This window comes from Seriola aureovittata, chromosome 13 (genome assembly GCF_021018895.1).
Source record: "Seriola aureovittata isolate HTS-2021-v1 ecotype China chromosome 13, ASM2101889v1, whole genome shotgun sequence".
Taxonomy (NCBI): Eukaryota; Metazoa; Chordata; class Actinopteri; order Carangiformes; family Carangidae; genus Seriola; species Seriola aureovittata.
The window spans coordinates 18515775-18521774 of NC_079376.1; positions in this window are offsets into that span (position 1 = coordinate 18515775).

The following is a 6000-nucleotide window of genomic DNA, read 5'->3' on the forward strand; positions in this document are numbered from 1 at the left end:
AAAAATTAGCCACAGGTGTGAAGGACAGCTAATGGGCCAATCAGAGCCGAGCAGGAGAAGTGAAAAGACAGCAGTTGCCGGGGCCTGGTACAGGCCACGCAGCATGTTGTTTTGATTGTTGTTGTTGTTGTTGTTGTTGTTGTTGTTGTTGGAGGACGAAGACGACGACGACGACAACGGTGAAGTGCAGCCATTCCCGTCATACTAAGGTACAGCAGCAGAACTCATAATGCTTCCCATGGCCTTTATCTTCTGCTTACATCTTGAGAAATGTTGGCCTTTATTCAGAAAATATGCTGGCATCAGCTCGCGTGCTCCAAAATAGGCCTACACGTAGTCTGCGACTGGTTAGCGCCGAGGGTATGTTGATCCTCCAGCAAGGTGTGTTTTTCTTGCCAAGCTTCTTCAAGTCGTACAAGCTGTCATTGACCCATCAGCTTGTGTGTCTTTCTTGGCTGCAACAGAGAGTTTTTGTGTGGCGGCATATAGTTACTCATAAATAGGCCTATATACTGTGATAGCTCTGAAAAACACATCAATATGCTAAGAGTGATGGAGAGTGGCACCCTGAAGGAAAGTAGGAAACTCGATATTTTTATATATTTGGTTGTTTAAACAGGTTTCAAATGCAATGAATATCAATAGTTTGGCGATATACCTGGTGTCAGGAGGTGTATTTTAAAGGTTCATTTCACTTAAATTAGAAGAAACTGTATTCTCTCAATCAGATTAGATTTCTGCTGCCACACAAAACAATGCAGGTGACTTTTCATATCATTGAAGAAAATTAATTAAAAACTGCCAATCTTTCCAGAGACGGTGTCTCTACTTACTTATAACAAGTAATTGGCTTTTTACTCAATTTAGTGTGAAACTGCACTAGTACAAATTAAAGTCTCAGCGTTTAAAATGTTATTTAAGTAAAAGTAGTACTATTATTATTAGCAAAATGTGCCTAAGTTGTTAAACGTAAGCACTCATAATGCAGAAAATGACCCCTGTATCATATTATTACATTGCATTTTATTGTTGTAGTAGAACTAATTTGTTTAATTTGTAATGTCCTATTTGGTAGTTTAATGTATAATGCGTCAGAAGTTCATCATATATTTTGTTTGTAGAATCATTATTTGTATAATATAAATAATTTGTAAAGTTACTAGTGAGTCCAGCTGTCAAAAAAATGTCACAGAATAAAAAGTATGATATGTGGGAAATCTAGTTAACTAGAAGTATAAAGTAGCATGCAATGAAAATACAGGACTTGGGTAAATGCTTTGAGTTAGATTCCACTGGCAGTGAAAGTTTTTATAGGAGTAATTTCTTCGATTTAAAAAGTTTAGTCATGAAAACTGTTGGCGGCACGTTTCTTGTATTATCCAGAAAAACAGGGACATTGTTTCTCATTTAAATGAAATTTGTTGGTAAGCATCATATTTAAAATGATAAAAATGGGCAAAAGGAACCCAACCATCTGCATGGCTAGAAACCACCACAGGTAATAGTTTATGAACTCATGAACTCGCCCTTCAGTTGAAGTTGAGCACAGTTTCAAAGGTGGTCAGCTGCAATTAAAAGAAAGGCTACAGACTCTTCCTTCAATCCTTCCATGGGGTGCAGGATGTCTGTGCGACCCACGCTGTCACTCATTATTTTGAGCCCTGTGAGGGTCTAACATTGCTATACAAGTGGAGTTCATTGTGGCATCAGCCACTCCATCAACTCCCAGACCACCGAGTAACAGCTCAGCTTATCTGCTGTGCTCCAGTGCCTGCAGTCAACCAGTCAGGGTGGGTTTTGTGTGCTCGCATTGTTTATTTTAGCCCTCATTAAAATGTGGTGTGGTGGCTGTCTCTCTCCGGGGCTCAGTGGCTACTGTGGTGGGGAGATAGGGGACTGTGGTGGACCCCCTTGGGCGGCCCACAAAAAGCTGCCTCACCCCCTTCCCCTGCTTGCCGCTCACCCCATCTGGGTCCTGGAGTCACACCCTGTGGCAGAGCTGCGGTTAACTGCCGCTGTTGGTTGGTAAAGAGGCACAGTGAGGGTTCAGGGATACAAACTCAAGTAGAGGAGGTGCCATTCCCTATAATCACCACTAGAGGGTGCTCAGCCACAGTAAGCTAAAAGAGAGGGAACTTCGGGAGCTGGCAGACACTATTCTCGAGGGGTTTTGTTCTTATCTCCTTTACATGGTCAGCACTTTTTCACAGGAAGCATGAGAGAGGTGGTGTGTGTGTGTGTGTGTGTGTGTGTGTGTGTGTGTGTGTGTGTGTGTGTGTGTGTGTGTGTGTGTGTGTGTGTGAGTGTGAGTGTGAGTGAGTCGGGGATAAAGAGAGATGTGTGTCTTAAAATGAGTACTTTTACATAGAAAACATCAGCTGTGTACTTGAAAGACACTATGTGACGTCAGGTATTTCATGCCTCCAGGAGTCTTTGTCCAGGTTGTTTAGTCTCTTTATAAGACTACAATAGTGGCTTGTTTTATTTTGTCTGTGACGGAAAAACTATTAGACATAAAAGACTTTGCTCCGTCAGCAGCCACACCCCACGACCTTATCTCCACGCAGGGGAAGGTTTACCTTGCAGTTTATGTTACGTTAGTGTGTCAAAGCCTGCGGCCAGTATCTGTCTGGTATGTGGTAAATTATTGCTGCGTCTGTGCCGTTGTGCTTGTGTGTAACACTGTGTCTATATGTGTGTGTGTTTTCATAAGCAAACCATGCTCTTGTTGTTCTTTTTAAAAAAGGAATCAGGAAATATTTGTTGGGTGTGCTGGTAATCCCAGGTGTCTGTGTGTGAGACAATGTGTGTGCACGTCTTTGTGCTAAAGTGAACTAGCAGGTTCCCTTTCAGAGCCATATAACACATCTAGGGGGAGAGAGAGGAGGTCTTTGAAGTTTTGGTTCTGCCATCCATCTCCAGCTCGCTGGCTTTCTTTTCCTGCCAGCCACTGCAGAGGCCAGGCCTGTTAAAGAGAAATGCCCCAGCTGGCTCCTCCCTACCATGTCGCCATGGTAAATGACAACAGACTACACTCCTTACTGACAGTGAAGCTGCTCTGTTTTGATTTTTGCTTTTGTTCCATCTGTGCTGTCTTAAAACAGACTAACAGTTGTCAGACACCGCTGAAACGCACGACCAAGACGCCAGACATTAGAGCACAGTAGAAAGAAGTGAGCAGAGAGGCCTAGAGCAAAAGGCAATTAACTTGCACTCGACGTTAATGGACGTATCTGATCTGCCCACGCTGCAGGTGCTGGCCCTCCGTCCCTGGTTTCTCTCTGATGTAAACCAAAGTCTCTCCTTTACTCGCCAGCAGCCATAGTGGATGCTATGACACTTAGGTTTAACACTGGAGGAGGAAAGCAGCAGCAGCAGGAGGAGGATAATGAAGGGAGATATATTGATTGCCCTTAGCTGCTCCTTCATAGCCTGTGTGCATGGTTTGTGTTGGATAAGCCTACTAGCCTAATGGCTTTTAGACTTCCATTAGGTTGTTGCAGACAGCGTGGTTTAAGTAAGTAACAAAAGGCTCTGTCAGAATGCTTTAAGCATTAATAAGACAGACACTGTTACTTCTCCAGCCTGTCAGCTCATCAGGAACGCACAAGTCGAGATCACATAGCCAAAAGGCTGGTTTACTGTCGTCATCTCGAGCGTTTCTTTGGCTACACTGTTGGTGAGCCCTGAGCCGAATTAGCTTTTTAGACTTTTGGGAATTTGTTTGATTTGAGCACTGAAAGCTGTGGCTCACTCACCCCGTAAACTTGCAGTGTCCCTGGACTTGTGTACAGGAAAGGTCCTGTCTCACATTGACAAACATGTGAACAAGTGCCAGTGCCTATGAGCTTTTTTACAGTTCACTTAACGAGGAGAGACCTGTGGCTCGATACTGGGAAAGGAGCTCAGTAGGAATGGGGTTAGAAGTGCATCGTCTTGGTTGTTATATGGCAACAGAACCACAGGCCTCACTTGAGAGTGTGATGGGTTTTGGGGAGGTTTTTTTTTTTTTTGTGTTGCTGAGCTGCTTTCTGGTTCTGCTTCTAAAGTCATCTTGTTTTTATAAAAGTTGTTTATTAGGAGCAAGGTCCCTCTCTTGTGCGGAGAAAGGCGCTGTGGCCTACACTGTTTCAAATCACTGTAATTATTGGGTAGGTCTGGCTTTGATGCTGTAGACACTGGCGTTCTTATATGCAGAGAGCATTCACATATCTAATATGTGTGTGGGTGGACATCTATCCTCAGATACACTGTAATACAAGCACATATACACATATCAATCAAATTAATGTGATTTGGGATCATATATGAAATATGATCCCAAATCACATTAATTTGATTCTTCTTAACCAGTCTGTGGGTGTGTTCTCCTGCACTGACCCATTTTGCCCAACAAACTCCTCTGCTTTCTGGATATTGTGTGGTGTGTTTCCCCCTGGTCTGTCTGTCTTTAAAGCCACTGTGTCCCTGCAATCCCTCAAAGTCCTGGGCTTTAATGCATCGGTTACCGTATTTTTCCAACGAGATGACTGTCGCTTGCCGGGAAGGCTGCACTTTCTGTGTATGTGCGTGCCACTTTTGTGCCATTTTTGGAAGAGTCCCTGTGTTCTCTCTGCACCAGCGCTCGAGCTACGGAAGCCTCCTGGGTCCATTTCTTCTGTGGCTGGACCACATACCCCAGAATCCTGCTTTGGTTGGAAATGTGTCTGTTGTTTTTTCCAGCCATCATAAGGAAGACAAACTCCTCTACTGTCTCCCCATCCTATATTAACAGGCTGTGTTTGGCCCTGGACTCCACCATAACAGGTCCTCTCTGGGTTGCTGCTGGTTACAGTAAAAATCAACACCTCTTCTACCCCAGACTGACACTTTTCAACGTGCAGATCCAGTTTCTCCCCATGCACACTTGGCCTGCTCAGCCATCAGGAGCGGTGTGTGTGTGTGTGTGGGTGTGGGTGTGGGTGTGTGTGTGTGTGTGTGTAGCTAAACTCTCCCTCGCCTGTGAGGGCCTCTAACTGTAGCCTCTAAGGGTAGTTAATTAGCTTGAAATCTTCAAAGCTTCAATCTCAGCGGCCTTGCTGGCAGACTGAATGTAATTTGACATTCTGCAGTATTAAAGTAAATTAAATTATATTTTTATACCTGCTAAGCTTCCTCACATTCTCTCCTTTAATCTATACTGTATCGTTATACCAATGCATTTGTTGGCATTGATTTTTCAGGATGCCACCTGAGGTATATCCTAAATGTGCAGGGGCAGCGTTAGGCTGGCTTCTTATTTGCTGGCTGCTCTCTGATCTGCCAACCAAGCAAGAAACAATAGAGGGCCAGAACAATGAGCTGGCTGCAGATCAGTAGGAGCCTGCTTGGCCTCTCCCAGACGCTACGTCTTATTTCCTTTTTGATTACTCACGCCTGCCTGATGAGCGGCACACTCACACTCCTCTCTGTCTGCCTGCCCGTGAGAGAAATCGCAAAGAATAGACTTTTTGTAGGAGACTGGTTTTGATTTGGAGGCTGGAATGCCTTTGTGATATTGTCGCAAGATTTGTTGGCAGGGGTGTGATGTGTGTGTGTGTGCGAGACAAAAGAGAACCGTTGGTATGATGTGTGTATTTTCATGATTCAGACACATGCAGTTATCAGGAATTTCTGAATATTGTGTGGTTGTGTGTGTTGGTGTGTTTTTTTTTTCTGTTAATTAATGTCAGTTTCCACTGATGGGCTTCCAGGGTCTGTCCATAAACAGCCTTTAAAACGAAGGAATAGTAGTGCTGGCACTGAAGTCCAAACTGTATTGCCACCCAAGCGTGCGGCTCGCCTGCTGTGGGCTGGGTCCCCTTTGCCTGGCCCTCACTAGCTCCCACCACCGCTTGTTACCCCCCCTTCACCACCAGGCCGGAGGTAGGAAATCAAACCAATTACGGTTGTATTTAAAGAAAATTGGAGCAGGGCCGGAAAAGTGGGGGCATTTCCAAAAACCACAAAAAGAAAACTGCA